The sequence below is a fragment of the Aquarana catesbeiana genome, linkage group LG10 (assembly GCF_042186555.1).
Source record: "Aquarana catesbeiana isolate 2022-GZ linkage group LG10, ASM4218655v1, whole genome shotgun sequence".
Taxonomy (NCBI): Eukaryota; Metazoa; Chordata; class Amphibia; order Anura; family Ranidae; genus Aquarana; species Aquarana catesbeiana.
In genome coordinates this window covers 33,597,336-33,611,884 of record NC_133333.1, presented here as the reverse complement: position 1 = coordinate 33,611,884, position 14,549 = coordinate 33,597,336, and the positions used below count along the sequence as shown (strand labels likewise).

General features: G+C 48.6%; 1 long non-coding RNA gene across 1 annotated transcript; it reads right to left on the bottom strand.

Moving 5' to 3' along the window:
- Positions 1–428: 428 nt before the first annotated feature.
- LOC141110015 (uncharacterized) lies at positions 429–11,166 on the bottom strand. Its single transcript, XR_012236209.1, has 5 exons — positions 11,117–11,166; positions 5,593–5,660; positions 5,220–5,375; positions 2,845–2,944; positions 429–593 (listed from the first exon to the last, which is right to left on the bottom strand). It is a non-coding gene; the product is annotated as an uncharacterized lncRNA (long non-coding RNA).
- Between the last annotated feature and the right edge of the window lie 3,383 nt (positions 11,167–14,549).

Genomic DNA, 14,549 nt, shown 5'->3' with positions numbered 1-14,549 from the left:
AGTCTTCAGGAGGGGAGGAGGGTTTTTCTCAACTAAGCACACTCCTGCATGCAGGCCTGAGCTAAAGGCAGATGGAATCCAGGAAGTAAATGTTACATGAATCATTGCCCTTGCTCAAGATGGTGATGGCCAGAAATGCTAGGGGGATGTTTTTCAAAGTGATTTCTCAACAAAATAAAGCATACATAGAGACATGGATGGATGGGGGGGTTTACTTTTAATATTAAAAATGAATTAAATAGTGTTTTTGGTTTAGTGTAAAGATTGGTACAGCTAAATGATAAGGGGTTGCCTGGAGCTACTCCAATAAATGCCCCAAGACAAAAAATGGGAATAGACTATCTCGGTACCCAGGGATGAAGCGATTGAATATAAAAATTTTTTATTGTACATAGACAGTTTTAACACATAAGTACAGAAAACGATTTAAAAATATTGTTGCATACAGAAGCAAAAAAGATTATTTTATACAGACTTTATGAGGTAAGAACCCCACAGTGTAGTGGGGCTTCTGAAGATGTAGGTCCAATTTGGGTTCCCCTACATGTTTCGCGAATACATTCACTTCCTCAGGAGGAATTGGCCTTGTACATCTAGAGGGAAATACAATTCTTTATTGATATTGTCACAAATTATAAAGATAATAGTTGGCAAAGAGGGAAGGGAAAGGGGGGAGTGGACACTCATATACAATTATTACAAGATACTTGGAGTAAGTTTATAAAGTTGAGTCTGGCTTACCAATCAAGACCCAAATGGGGTCAGGGGCGGCAAAATGTGAGGCACCCAATATTATTGGGCAATCCCCCTGCGGTGGACACGGGGGACACTATGAGGCTAGCGTGTATAGGACTAAAGGTTATCGCCCCCATTACTGGTCTTACGCTGGTACCCCGCCACCTGGAAGGATTTAACCCCTGCACCACGAGAATGGGCTGCCATTCCTAATATTGGTCTATGCTGTCACCCCATTACCTGCAGGTAAGGGGCCACTACTTATAAGTGTGTGTTGTAATGGGCAGGGGGTCTGTGTACTGTACATCGGTCTGCGTACTGTGCAGGGGGTCTGTGTGCTGTGCAGGGGGTCTGTGTGCTGTGCAGGCGGTCTGCGTAACGTGCAGGAGGTCTGCGTACTGTGCAGGGGGTCTGTGTACTGTGCAGGGGGTCTGTGTACTGTGCAGGGGGTCTGTGTACTATGTACTTTTTTCCTGAAACTGCCCTGGTGCGGCTGGACCAGAGTCTTGTAGAGCGGGAGAATTATTGCTTCATCTTTGGAATTAATCCACTTTTTATTGTATGCCAATAGTCTGTTTGCTTTGTTAGCAGCAGCTTGGCATTGCATGCCATTGCTGAGCCTATCATCTGCTAGGACCCCCAGGTCCTTTTCCATCCTAGATTCCCTCAGATGCCCCCCCCCCCCCCCCCCCAGTGTATAGATTACATTCATATATATAATTTACCGACCCCTTCCTTGTCTGAATTGGACACAGTGGGCGATCGCTCCTGTGTCCCCTGGTAACTGAGCAGAGTGAACTGGGGGTTTACGCTGCTTCCGTTTATGAATGAACAGGAGCCTCTGTCTCCTGTTTATTCATTTTCAATGCTGAGGCTGCACAGAAAGGGACTGGGGAATCTGTGTCCTCAGTCCCTTTCTCTGTCTCAAAGGGGAGATGTCAGGGGTTTGTTTAGACCCCTGATATCTCACCAAAGCCCCCCAACAGGGCTGAGAAAAAAATTACAATAATATTTACAAAATAAAATTGTAAAAAATAAATCAAATAAAAAACTACTGACACCACCCCCATACCGACACTGTCCACAGCCCCAAGCCCCTCCCCCCAAAAAGCATTGTAAAAAATTGTAACAAATGAAATTGTAAAAAAATAAATACATAAAAAAAAACTTATTCACACCATCCACTGCTCTACTGACACTGTCCACTGCCCCAAAACGCCCTCCACCCCCTTCCCCAGAAGCACCGTGAAAAAAATATTTCAAAAAGTGTTTAAAAAAATAAAAAACAAAATTGTACTTAAATTAATTGTAATTAAAAAAAAAAAGATAATAAAATAGTAAAAACAAAAAACTGCTGACACCATCCACTACCCTACTGACACTGTCCATTACCCCCCCCCCCCATCATTGTGAAAAAAATAATACAAAAATGAACTGGAAAAAAAAATTAAAAAATAAAATTGTAAACAAAAAAAAAAAAAATTTTGACTCTGTCCATTGCTCTACTGACACCGTCCACTGGCCCCCAAAAAGCATTTTGAAATAAAATTAAAAAAAAATAAAAAAAAATAATAAAATTGTAAAAAAAAAATTAAAATAAAGAACTACTGACACTGTCCACTGTCCTACTGACAGCATCCTGCCAGTGGCAATTATAAATATATCAACAGATCCGCGCTTCAGACTATTTTACACCTGCAGCCCCCCTATGTAAGTAGGGGACACCTAAGTGATAAGTGCCATTGGCGGCTGGTGAAGTTTTAGGATGGGAGGGCGCCAGACCCCGCCCTTCCCTTTTGACCCCTCCCACTTGGTGAAAATGGGCGTGGTTTCAGCGAAATAGTGGGCGTGGCTCTAAGGTGGTGTGGTTAGCGTCTGAGATGAACGAGGGATGGAGGGAGAGGGAGAGAGGGACAGCAGGCCTAGATCCTACACAACAATAGAAATGTGTATTCTAGAAAGTTTAACAATCAGCAGATAAAGATACTCCAAACACCTGGTGTTAGCGCTTCAATCATCCCGGCACCATGGTTGTTATGGTGTCAGGATGATTGAAGCGCATTATTACTATTATTACATTGTAATAGAAAATGAAATCATTCAACTCACCATAATGCAGAATCAGTGGGAGCCCCGAGTGTGTCACTAGCCACGTCGCCTGCCACCAGATGCCATCAGGTGTCCCCAGCAGTCCGTCCTTACATGCAGCCTGTGTCACATCAAATGCAGCCTCTGTCACATAAAATGCAGCCTCTGTCTCCCCAAATGCAGCCTCTGTCCCCCCCCTCAAATGCAGCCTCTGTCCCCCCAAATGCAGCATGCCTGTGTCCCATTAAATGCAGCCTCTGTTCCCATTAAATGCAGCCTCTGTCCCCCCCCAAATGCAGCATGCCTGTGTCCCATTACATGCAGCATGCCTGTGTCCCATTAAATGCAGCCTCTGTTCCCATTAAAAGCAGCCTCTGTTCCCATTAAATGCAGCCTCTGTCCCCCCCAAATGCAGCATGCCTGTGTCCCATTAAATGCAGCCTCTGTTCCCCCAAATGCAGCCTCTGTCCCCCCAAATGCAGCCTCTCCCCCCCCCCCCCAAATGCAGCATGCCTGTGTCCCCCCCCCCAAATGAAGCCTCTGTCCCCCCCCCAAATGCAGCCTCTGTCCCCCCAAATGCAGCCTCTGTCCCCCCCCAAATGCAGCATGCCTGTGTCCCATTAAATGCAGTCTGTGTTCCCCCAAATGCAGCCTCTGTCCCCCCCAAATGCAGCCTCTGCCCCCCCCAAATGCAGCCTCTGTCTCCCCCCCTCCAAATGCAGCCTCTGTCTCCCCCCCAAAATGCAGCCTCTGTCTCCCCCCCAAAATGCAGCCTCTGTCCCCCCCAAATACAGCCTCTGCCCCCCCCCCCCAAAATGCAGCCTCTGCCCCCCCCAATACAGCCTCTGTCCCCTTACATCAGAGTTGCCATCAGTGTCCCCCACAGCAGGTGTCCCCCATCAGAGCCCCCCACAGCAGGTGTCCCCTTTAGAGCCCCCCACAGCAGGTGTCCCCATCACAGTCCCCCCACAGCAGGTGTCCCCCACAGCAGGTGTCCCCATCAAGAGTCCCCCCACAGCAGGTGTCTCCCATCAGAGTCCCCCATCAGAGCCCCCCACAGCAGGTGTCCCCTATCAAAGCCCCCCACAGCAGGTGTCCCCCATCAGAGCCCCCCACAGCAGGTGTCCCCCATCAGAGCCCCCCACAGCAGGTGTTGCCCATCAGAGCCCCCCACAGCAGGTGTCCCCCACAGCAGGTGTCTCAATCAGAGTCCCCCCTCCAGCAGGTGTCCCCATCAGAGTCCCCCCACAGCAGGTGTCCCCCATCAGAGCGTGATGGAGTCCCCCCACAGCAGGTGTCCCCCATCAGAGTCCCCCCACAGCAGGTGTCCCCCATCAGAGCCCCCCACAGCAGGTGTCCCCCATCAGAGTCCCCCCACAGCAGGTGTCCCCCATCAGAGTCCCCCCACAGCAGGTGTTCCCCATCAGAGCCCCCCACAACAGGTGTTCCCCATCAGAGCCCCCCACAACAGGTGTTCCCCATCAGAGCCCTGATGGGGAACACCTGTTGTAGGGGGCTCTGATGGGGAACACCTGTTGTGGGGGACACCTGCTGTGGGGGGCTCTGATGGGGGACACCTGCTGTGGGGGGCTCTGATGGGGTACACCTGCTGTGGGGGGCTCTGATGGGGGACACCTGCTGTGGGGGGCTTTGATAGGGGACACCTGCTGTGGGGGGCTCTGGTGGGGGGCTCTGATGGGGGACTCCTGCTGTGGGGGGACTTTGATGGGGACACCTGCTGTGGGGGACACCTGCTGTGGGGGGACTTTGATGGGGACACCTGCTGTGGGGGACACTGATGGCAACTCTGATGTAAGGGGACAGACGATCGTGGGTATCCCTGCGGACTTCAAGTCCACGGGACCCGCAATCACACTCACGGAGCTCCCGGTGGGCGCGTGCCCGCAAGCTGCCTCTTAAAGGGCAACGTATAGGTACTTTATTTTGCCTGTACGTGCCCTTCTGCCGCAGTATATCTGCGTGAGGCGGTCGGGAAGCGGTTAAAATGATCAGTATATGCTAAAATGAAAAATATTAAGGCTGGGTTCACATATACGCGGGACCCGTTTCTGTGCAGAGTCCGGTGCAGTTTCCATTCAGCGGTTCAGGTGCCAATTTAACAATTAAATCGCACCTGAACCAGGCTAAAAAAAACACACACACAGGACCCTTTTTTAATTTGTGCCGCAACCGGGCAGCATTTATGTGAACCGGCTCCATTGAAAGCCAGTCTGGTTCACGTGTTATGCGAATTAGATGCGGTTCAGAACTCATCCAATTCGCATATATGTGAACCAAGTCTGAATGTTTCTGTTCTATAATTACAACTATTTGTATTGCAGGGTTTCATCCTCATACTAAAATGTTATTCTTGTTATAGGTTTTATCCTCCCCACCTTACCACCGATGAGTCCGCGGACCATCCAGCCAGTTAGACGCCACTGTCCAATGAAGACCGACAGCGAATCCTGCTTGGGCTTCAGCGGATGGTTCGCCATCACCCTTTCCGGAGACCATAAGGTCCTTCAGTGCCTTTACTACACTCGTCCCCTCTGCAGCAGTTTTAACCAAAAAAAAAAAAAAAAAAAGAAAAAAAAAGAAAAAAAATACAAAAACGAAAAAAATGAAAAAAAAAATTCAAAATCAAGGAAACCAGTAAAAACTATAAAAACCCCATAAAAATATATCATTGTACATTTTTTATATTGATAAAAATATGAAAAAGCAAAAACTAAATGGACTTTTGAATAATTATATATGTTTTCCTACATTTTCTTCCCAGTGGAGGTCAAATATCTGGACATCTTCGTGGTGGCGGTCAGCAGACGGGTTTCATTCTGCATCATAAAAAGGTACAGTAAGTACTTATAAGTATTATGTACATTTTTTTTTAAAACATTACAAATGTATGACAAAGCAAAAATGTATATGAATTTTGGTGTATTTTATACTTATCTGTTTTCCTTTCTTCCATTTAGGGACAGCGGAGGCCCAACATCTGGACCCAGACCAGGTAGGAAATCTTTTTTGTGGTGGTGGTCAGCAGCTGGTGATCACGTGTTATACTTACCTTCTCTGTGCGATGGGTTTCCACAGGGCAGCCCTGGTCCTCCTCTTCTGGGATCCCTTGCTGGTGCTCTCAGCTCCTCCCCTCTTCCGAGCGTCCCCATAGCAAACCACTTGCTATGTTGGCACTCATGCAGGCTGGATCCCAAGCTGGGCTCTGTGATGGGCCGTCTTTTTTATTGATTGTACCAGTGGCGGTGCGTCCATTAAAGGCGCATGGGCGCCGCCCCCTCTCTCCAGTCACCCCCTCTGTGTAGTATGGATAGGTTCATGCATTGCATGAATCTATCCATGGTTGCCACTGCCACCCCATATTCAGGCATCTGGTCTCTTTTCGGATGCCGGGCGCCTGAATTACAGCGATGGGGGGGGCGGCTGGTGTTTTTGAAGCACCTGATTAGAGGCTCTAATAGGCTTCAAAAAAAGGTGAACTACGAGTGCAAACCATTGCAGTCGCAGTCCACCCAGATGTGTTAGCAAAGCAAATATTCATTCAAAATGCCTCTCAGCCAATCAGGAGGCGTGGATGTAATACCGGTCACCTGATTGCCTGAAGGCAGAGGCGATCCCATTGGCCGCCTAGCATGATGGGGCAAGTGCTGGGCAGACAGCGGGCGGGAGGGTTTACAGTGGCTGCATATTATGGTATTATGGGCACCGAGGCTGCACTTGATGGGCACAGTTGGCTGCATTTGCTGGGCATAGTAACTGCATATTATGGGCACCGAGGCTGCAATTGATGGGACACAACTGGCTGCATTTGATGGGCACAGAGGCTGCATATGATGGACACAGTTGGCTGCATATTATGGGCACAGTTGACTGCATATGATGGGCATAGCTGGCTGCATATGATGGGCACTGTTGGCTGCATATGATGGGCACAGTTGGCTGCATATGATGGGCACAGTTGGCTGCATATGATGGGCACAGTTGGCTGCATATGATGGGCACAGTTGGCTGCATATGATGGACAAAGTGGCTGCATTTGCTAGGCACAGTTGGCTGCATTTGCTAGGCACAGTTGGCTGCATTTGCTGGGCACAGTTGGTTGCATATGATGGGCACAGTTGGTTGCATATGATGGGCACAGAGGCTGCAATTGATGTTTTTGTTTCAGTATTTTTCTGAATTTTTCAGTTCGTTTGCGCCCCCCCCCCCCCCCAAAAAAAAAAAAAATTTGAGCACCATCAGCCACTGGATTGGACCCTGGGCAAACATTTTATTGGGTCCCCCTCCCATAGTAGGTTGTTCCTAATGGCTCAGTCTATAGTGGTGGTAATAAGTAGCGGCCATAAAGCTCTCTCACCAGATCTAGCGATGTGGCATTAGTGGGATTTCCGCTTTAAGACCTACAAGAATTTTACCTAAATGATCCAATCAATCCTTGCACTACATACCTTTGGTAGATCTAAAACTGACCATGTGCTATACAATCTGATTGTACAATCTTTTTTTCAGATCTGCCAACATCTACCGTATATAGTGCAAGGGTCTGTCTGATTTGCCATTGTGTGGGTTATGTAGGTTTGTCCTCATAAAACATAGTTGATGGTAATCCTAAAATAGATTGTATTGAAAAGATAGAGCAAATCAGCCAAGGATAGGTGGAGCAAGGTACCACATCCCAAATTATTAGAAAAAATTGAAAATTGGAACGAGGAGACTTTTAAAGTGCCTGGAACAAGAAAAAAACTATACCATGTATAGTAAAAGTAGCAGGTTTTTATTTAACACATTCGTTAAAAAAGATAACAATCTTATATTAAAACTGCATATTTAGAGCAAAACGTTAATGAATGAAGTGTAGCTACTGTACAAAAACGTGATTCTCGACATGTTTCGCTACAATATATAGCTTCTTCAGGAGATTCATAATTGTCTGTGTACAGAGTATTCACCCAAAACTAATTTTAGGTCAGTATGCGAACACACCCGGGCCAGTGGACTGCCAATTTTCTCTGCGTAATGTGCAGGGGGTCCGTATACTGTGCAAGGGGTCTGCGTAATGTGGAGGGGGTCTATGTACTGTGCAGGTGGTCTGTGTACTGTGCAGGGGGTCTGCCTAATGTGCAGGAGGTCTGTGTACTGTACAGGGGTCTGCGTACTGTGCAGGGGCTCTGTGTAATGTGCAGGGGGTCTGTGTACTGTGTCGGGGGTCTATGCACTGTGCAGGGGGACTATGTATTGTGCAGCGGGTCTGCGTAACGTGCAGGGGGCCTGGATACTGTGCAGGGGGTCTGTGTAATGTGCAGGGGGTCTGTGTAATGTGCAGGGGGTCTACGTAATGTGCAGGGGGTCTGTGTAATGTGCAGGGGGTCTGGATACTGTGCAGGGGGTCTGTGTAATGTGCAGGGGGTCTACGTAATGTGCAGGGGGTCTATGTAATGTGCAGGGGGTCTGTGTACTGTGCAGGGGGTCTGTGTACTGTGCAGCGGGTATGCGTAATGTGCAAGGGGTCTGGGTAATGTGCAGGGGGTGTGTGTACTGTGCAGGGGGTCTGCGTACTGTGCAGGGGGGTCTGCGTACTGTGCAGGGGGGTCTGCGTACTGTGCAGGGGGGTCTGTGTACTGTGTACTTTTTTCCTAAAACTGCGCTGGTGCGACTGGACCAGAGTCTTGTAGAGCGGGAGAATTATTGCTTTATCTGGAATTATTCCCCTTTTTAATGCATGACAATATTCTGTTTGCTTTGTTAGCAGCAGCTTGGCATTGCATGCCATTGCTGAGCCTATCATCTACTAGGACCCCCGAGTCCTTTTCCATCCTAGATTCCCCCAGAGGTTCTCCCCCCAGTGTATAGATTGCATTCATATTTTTGCCACCCAAATGCATTATTTTACATTTTTCTACATTCAGCTGTCAACTGAAAAGTGATACAGGGAGATCGGGTGCTAGCAACTGTCCTCCCACAGCACCGATCATCCCAGACTGTCCCCCATGTCCTCCTCCCATGTTCTCTTCTGCCCTCGTGTTCTCCTCCTCCAGCCCGCTGTGTGCTCCTTTTCTGCCCCCATCGCCCCCCCCCCCCTCCACAGACGGCTTACCTCCTCGCCCCTCCCGCCAGCTGCTGTGGGGGATGTCAGGATGGAGAGCAGAAGAAGGGGCCGGTCCTTGTCTGAATTGGACACAGTGGGCGATCGCTATGATCGCTCCTGTGTCCCCTGGTAACTGAGCAGAGTAAACTGGGGGTTTACGCTGCTTCCATTTATGAATGAAGAGGAGCCTCTGTCTCCTGTTCATTCATTTTCAATGCTGAGGCTGCTCAGAAAGGGGCTTGGGAATCTGTGTCCTCAGTCCCTTTCTCTGTCTCAAAGGGAAGATGTCAGGGGTTTGTTTAGACCCCTGATATCTCACCAAAGCCCCCCAACAGGGCTGATAAAAAAAAATACAATAATATTTACAAAATAAAATTATAAAAAATAAATAAAATAAAAAACTACTGACACCACCCCCATACCGACACTGTCCATAGCCCCAAGCCCCTCCCCCAAAAAGCATTGTCAAAAAAAAAAAAGAAAAACAAATGAAATTGTAAAAAAATAAATACATAAGAAAAAACTATTGACACCATCCACTGCCCCAAACCGCCCTCCACCCCCTTCCCCAGAAGCACTGTGAAAGAAATATTTCAAAAAGTGTTTAAAAAATAAAAAACAAAATTGTAAAAAAAAATAAAAAATAGATAACAAAATAGTAAAAACAAAAAACTGCTGACACCATCCATTACCCTACTGACACTGTCCATTACCCCCCCCCCCCAGCATTGTGATAAAAATAATACAAAAATAAACACTTGGCAGTGTCTCCTGTGTCCTCTTCCCTTTGAAGATCACGGCTTCAGCCAGTGCGTCTCCTCCCCTCCTCCTTGGCATCCAATAGGATTGTCTGACTTTTCAGCCAATCGGGAAACGGGTAACAGACCTGTGCTTCCCGACCAGCAGAGAGGCGATTCAGTGTTAGAAAAGTGAATCTTCATTTGCTTTTCTAACACATTTGGGTGGGCTCCGAGTGCAATGCTCTGCGCAGCGAGTCCACCCTAATGTGAAGCCTATTAGAGCCTATAGCGATACAGGGAGATCAGTGTTAGCAACTGTCCCTCCACCACAACGATTAGCCCCGACTGTCCCCCGTGTTCTCCTCCTCCAGCCCGCTGTGTGATATTGACACCATCCACTGCCCCATACCCCCCACCCCCTTCCCCAGAAGCACTGCGAAATATTTTAAAAAGTGTTTCAAAAAAATAAAAAACAAAATTGTAAAATAAATTGGATAATAAAATAGTAAAATCTCCTTTACCCGCAAATTGAGGGTCACGGATAGAGATCACACCCGTTTTTTTGAAACGTCAAAAGCCGCATCAGATTGGCTGGAGGTTATGGGGAAAAATTGAGGGTTTGTTTTTTGTTTCACAAAGTGACACTGCGGAGTAGGGACAATGTGAAGTAATACTCAGGTGTTTAATATTAACCACTTCAATACCGGGCACTTCTACACCTTCCTGCCCAGACCAATCTTCAGCTTTCAGCGCTGTCGCACTTTGAATGACAATTGCGCGGTCATCCAACACTGTAACCAAACTAAATTTTTATAATTTTGTTCCCACAAATAGAGCTTTCTTTTGGTGGTATTTGATCACTTCTGGGATTTTTATTTTCTGCTAAACAAATAAAAAAAGACCGAAAATTTAGAAAAAAAAAATGTTTTTTTTTTTTTCTGTTACAAAACTTTGTAAATAAGTAAGTTTTCTCCTTCACTGATGGGCACCAATGAGGTGGCACTGATGATGGGCACTAATATGAGGCACTGATGGGGCACTGAAAGTCGGCACTAATGGGCACTGATAGGTGCACTGATATGCAGCACTGATGGGTACACATAGGTGGCACAGATGAGCACTGGTAAGTGGCATGGATGGGCACTGATAGGTGGCATGGATGGGCACTGATAGGTGGCACGGATGGGCATTGATGGGCACTGATAGGGGGCACGGATGGGCATTGATGGGCACTGATAGGAGGCACGGATGGGCACTGATGTACACTAATGCATGGTACTGATGGATGCCAATCAGTGCCAAACAATAATGCCTGCCAATCAGTGAAGCCCATTGTGGGCACTGATTGGCATCCATTGTGGGCACTGATTGGCATCCCTGGTGGTCCTGTGTGGGCATCCTGGGGGGCTGCACTGATAATCAATCAGTACAGACCCCCCTCAGTACTTACAGACACCGAGAAGCGTCTCCTTCCTCCCTCCAGTAATGTGACAAAGGGATAGAGGAGAGGAAGAACGGGCAGCCTTCCCTCAATACACAGCGGCGCTCTCTATTGCCACCTGCAGGCTGGAGGGAGGATAAAGCTGAATCCCCTCTCCAGCTATATGTCTCCTGTCACTGTACATTGGGGATAAACTGCGTAGGAGACAGCGCGCGCCCCATCTGATTGGCCGAGGGGGCCGGTGTTCGGATAACGGTTTTTCATGCACGCGTAGGCTGAGCGGCGCCATCTTTGCTGTAGGTTGTGCCGGAGGAGGACGCGTCTTTTCGCCGGTCTTTTGACAGAACAAACACAGCGCCCTGCAGTGGAGAAATCGGAGACCACACCCCCAGCTTCTTCATAGGACATCTATCGGAGACCTAGTAAGTGATTAGGAGCGATGTCACCTGACAGGGGGGGGCGGGTCCGGGGGCGGGACCCGGATTGTGTCATGATCTGTCAGTGTTTTCTCTCCTCCTATCTGGTCTGAGGGAAGAGAAATCACCGTTCACACTCAGAGCTGTCATTAGAGATCCCAGGGGCCCCCGACACCACAGTCAGGGGCCCCCCACACCCTACACCACAGGGGCCCCACACCGTACACCACAGGGGCCCCGACACCCTACATGACAGGGGCTCCTTCCCCCTACCTGACCGGGGCCCCCCTCCTCCCAGCACAATTCCCCCCACAACACTGGAAAGGGACATCATTATATGAAAGGATTACAAGAGAGAACAATTTAGGGCACTTTAGCGGCCAAAAAAGGGTTAAAAGCTCCACCGCTGAAGCACTTTGCAGGGGCATCGTCAGCGCTGGCCATTGATTTCAATGGCGGGGGGCCCCAAAGATGCCGCTTGCAGAACTTTTTTCCCCGTCCTGCCAGCGCACCGCCCCGGTGTGAAAACCCTCGGGGGTCTCATACTGGGGGGGCGTTTTACAGGCGCTATTTTTTTTAGCACTTTAGCGCCTGAAAAACGCCTCCAGTGTGAAAGTCACCTCAGATCTTCCATCTCCCCCTTTACTTTGGAGTCGTATGTTTATAAATCACTGTTAATATTCTTCTGTCTTCATATCAATCGCTGCAAATTGACAAATGAATGTCTTCGTATTTTATATATTTATTTGCGGTATTTGCCCCTTTTTCTAATATTTATTTCACTGTTATCAGCACCTGACGTGGTCTGTATTGTATTATTAGATGAATTCTCACGTTTTAGATATTGATTTGTTCGATGTCACATTATTTGAATCGCCATTATTTACATCCTTCTACACCGATGTCATGTGAGCTTTGTTACCTAAATTAATTTGGCAATCGCTACAGCAGCGCAGCCCCACCATTCCATATATATATATATATATATATATACCAATCATATTAGATACTGATAAGCTATCAGGTGACTGCAGCAGCGGGTCACTCCTCAACATTATATCTAATTCAAAGTGGGAGTATCCACTACACAGTTATTATGCCCCACCCCCAACTCACCCCCCCCCCCCGATCCCCCCTCCTAGCACAAATCCTCCTGCCAATCCCTCCTAGAACAAATCCCCCAAATCACTTTTTCTAGCACAAATCCACCCAGTCCCTCCTCCTTGCAAAAATCCTCCCAATCCCCCACTTCTTCAAGAGCAAATCCCCCCCGTCCCTCCTTGTAGCACAAATCCCCCCCCCCCAATCCCCCCACAAATCCTCAACCCCCTCCAAATTACCCTTTCCTAGCACAAATTCTTCCTCCCTAACCAAATCTCCCCCCCAGCACAAATCCTCTCTAAACCCCGCCTCCTAACACAAATCCGCCCAATCCCTCCTCCTAACACAAATCCTCCCAGCAAAAAAATAATCCCCCAAATCACTTCTTCAAGAGCAAATACCCCCGTCCCTCCTCCTAATACAAATCCCCCCCCAGCACAAATCCTCTCTAAACCCCGCCTCCTAATACAAATCTGCCCAATCGCTCCTCCTAACACAAATCCCCCTCCCAGCAAAAAAAATTCCCTAAATCACTTCTTCAAGAGCAAATCCCCCCTGTCCCTCCCTGTAGCACAAATACCCCCCCCCCCCCCCCGTCCCTCCTTGTAGCACAGATCCCCCCCAATCCCCCCACAAATCCTCAACCCCCTCCAAATTACCCTTTTCCTAGCACAAATTCTTCCTTTCTACCCAAATCTCCCCCCCCCAGCACCAATTCCCCCCTCTTAGCAGAAATTCCCACACCCTTAGCGCAAACATTCCCCGTCATGGCTCAAATCCCCCAAAACTGTCCTGGCACATATTCCCCCCCATTTCTCCTTCTAGCAAATACACCCCCCATCCAGATTACACTTCTCAGTACAGATAAATGCCCATCCCCCTTATCCACAAACATCCAAAGCACAAACTTTTACCCTCCCCCCTTCATTGTGTACAATTTCCCTGTGACCCCCCCCCCCCATCCTCTACTGTCACTACATCGCTCCTCCAGCACATGAGAGAGGATCGCTCTTAGATGACATTGGACTGTACACACACAGTGTGATTACCGCCCCCCATCCACATTTCTTGCTGCCGGTGTTCTGTCTAGAAGTGCCCCCCCATCGAATAGTGCCCACGCATGCGCAGGACAGAGCCGCATTTCAGCTGATTTGCCAATCAGCTGGAGTGACGTGACCGGGGTGCAAGCGCACATCGTAGTGCGCGTCTCTCGATGGGAGATACCATTTCAGGGCCACAATTGAAACCTATACAAACAGCGGGGGGGGGGGAGACGGTAGTTCTCACATTGTGCCTCACTGTTGTGGGTCGGCTTTACAGTGTTCTGATGATCCGGGTTTGCTGTGTTGAACGTTCGGTTTTGTCTGTGTAAAGGGTGGGTTGTAACACAGACAAAACCAGCCCTTCATCACAGCCACCAGCCGCCCTCCAGCAGCAGTGATGCACAATCAGAGAACTACGGTCTCCCCCGCTGTTTGTATAGGTTTAAATTGCACCTGTGAAATGGTATCTCCCATCGAGAGATACCTCCTACGTTGTGCGCATGCGCCCTGATTACATCAGCCCAGCTGATCGGCAAATCAGCTGTTGTGTTGTTCCGTACGGACTGTAGAGTCCGTTTTCATCCGATCCGCCAGTCGGATGGAAAAATAGGGTTTTCCTCCGTCACACTTTAGTGGATCGGAGCGGGTCGAATGTCAGCGGACATGGTCACCACTGACATTCGTTGCTCCACAGACCTGTATGGAGTGTCCATTCAGGTCCGCCTAAAAAACTGACAGGCAGACCTGAACGGTCCACCCGTGTGAAAGGGGATGTGGCAACCCTAGGTGTGGGGTGTGAGGAGTAGAGAGGGAGGGTGTGAGGAGTAGATGGGGGGGCGTGAGGAGTAGAGAGGTGTGAGGAGTAGAGAGAGGGGGTGTGTG